Below are 2,451 nucleotides of genomic sequence, written 5' to 3'. Positions count from 1 at the left end.
GAGGAAACTGAGCCTCAGAGAACAATAATAATAATAATAATGTTGGTATTTGTTAAGCGCTTACTGCGTGCAGAGCACTGTTCTAAGCGCTGGGATAGATACAGGGTAATCAGATTGTCCCACATGGGACTCACAGTCTTAATCCCCATTTTACAGATGAGGTAGCTGAGACATAGAGAAGTTAAGTGACTTGCCCACAGTCACACAGCTGACAAGTGGCAGAGCCGGGTGGGATTCGAACCCATGACCTCTGACTCCCAAACCCGTGCTCTTCCCAGAAGTGAAGTGACTTGCACAAGGTCACACAGCAGGCAAGTCGTGGAGTCAGGATCAGAACCCAATCCTCTGACTTGCCTTTATTCTTCCCACGAAACTACGTTACTTCTCTACCACTGCATTGTTGGCAAGTATCTCAGCCCTGCCCTGGCAGCCAATAATAAAGCTCATTTTCTATTCTAGGTGAGTTGTCTTTGCACAGAGAAGCAGCGTGGCTCAGTGGAAAGAGCACGGGCTTTGGAGTCAGAGGTCATGAGTTCAAATCCCAGCTCCGCCACTTGTCAGCTGTATGACTCTGGGCAAGTCACTTAACTTCTCTGTGCCTCAGTTACCTCATCTGTAAAATGGGGATTAAGACTGTGAGCCCCACGTGGGACAACCTGATTCCCTTGTGTCTACCCCAGCGCTTAGAACAGTGCTCGGCACATAGTAAGCGCATAACAAATACCAATATTATTATTATAAGAACCAAGCTTGGTTATGATCAATAAGTGAGTTGTGGTTTTTTGTTTAATTCCAGGTTTGGTTGAGTGTTGCACCATCTACACGCCAATCCCTTTCTAGTTCAGATACCAGTCCATCAGTGTTTTTTAAACCTTACTTATTTCAGAGAGCAGCAAAGTCGCCACCACTATAACACCATTAAGGATAGAGTGAGAAGCAAAGCACAGGTTTTATTTTTAATGAGATTTGTTAAGTGCATACTATGTGCCAAGCACCGCTCTAAGCCCTGGGGTAGGTGCAAGTCAGTCAGGTTGGACACAGTCCCTGTCCCAAATGGGGCTCACAGTCTTAATCTCCATTTTACTTATCAGGTAACTGAGGTCCAGAGAAGTGAGGTCACTTGCCCAAGGTCACTCAGCAGACCAGTGATAGAGCCAGGATTAAAACCCAGGTCCTTCTGACTCCCAGGCCCACTTTCTATCCACTAGGCCATACTGCTTCCCCCTGAACTGACCTGAAGGGGGATTTCTGGGGAACCCCCCTGATCGTTATAAAGCCAATCTGATTTTCATGCTCATCTATAGCTTAGCAAATAGATAAGACCACAGGCTGTAACCATTCTTCCCTCGTTATAGGCAAGGAACATGTCCACTAATTCTGTTGTATCGTACTCTCCCAAGTGGTTAGTACAGTACTCTACATGTACTAAGCGCTTAATAAATACCATTGATTGACTGATTGATTCCTACCAGCCATTGCACAAGAGAAAACAGGAGAACAGGAGAAACACACTGTGTGGAAATGACCACTGCTCATATATTAAATAGCCCATGTAATCCTCCCAGTGCAAACCATAACTACTCCTTTAAAAAAACACTCAAGTACACTTGTATGTTTTTATGTGTTCCCCTATGTGTGTGTGCATATATGTGTATGTATCCATATGTTTTTCTGTGTGTCTCTGTCCTTGGTGTATGTGTGTGCATCATGAGTGTTTGTATGATCGATGTCCACATATGTGTGCATGTTTGTATTCAACTGTGATCTTAAGTTCAAAAATCAGTTGTGCCAAAAGTTTCAAATGAAACAGCTTTGAGCCATTGTGCATTGGGTTGAAAATCGGGTAAATGGGTTTTAAATTCAGGTAACGTTCATTAATGTAAAAGAATACTGGGAGTCAGTGGAGTCTGGGAAGGGAGCTGTTTCTATATATTCCTTTGTTTCTTGGAGTGAAACAAAATAAAAATAAATGACAACTCACCTCCCTCTGCAGTTGAAAACTGGGCAACTCTAATTGTTCCCTTCTGGTAGAGTTTCATGGGCTATTTAACACATGAGCAGTGTTTATTTCCAACCAGTGTTTTTCTCCCATTCTCTGGTTTTCTCCTGCAGAGCTAGAAAATACATTCTCTTCTCTTCTGAGAAGTCCATATTTTGTTTAGGTTTTAGTAGGTATCGGTGGTGGCATCACCCTCCCTTCCCCCACCCCCTTATCTTACCATTTAAATGCCAGAGCCTATAATTTCCTACAGCAACTCTACTTAACCTAAAGCATTATCCTGCATAATTACAATTTGGCTCAACCTCAATTCATCCAATGTTTACCGTAGCATTTAAACCTCTTGGGAACAACACTGTGTGAAGGTTTTTTTTTTTTTGCACATGGAAAGATTTTCAACAGAAGCTTGTGCACAATTAAACATACTTTACAACTCAATAGTAATGAATGAC

This window comes from Ornithorhynchus anatinus, chromosome X5 (assembly GCF_004115215.2).
Source record: "Ornithorhynchus anatinus isolate Pmale09 chromosome X5, mOrnAna1.pri.v4, whole genome shotgun sequence".
NCBI lineage: Eukaryota > Metazoa > Chordata > Mammalia > Monotremata > Ornithorhynchidae > Ornithorhynchus > Ornithorhynchus anatinus.
Note: the sequence above shows the minus strand (reverse complement) of the source record.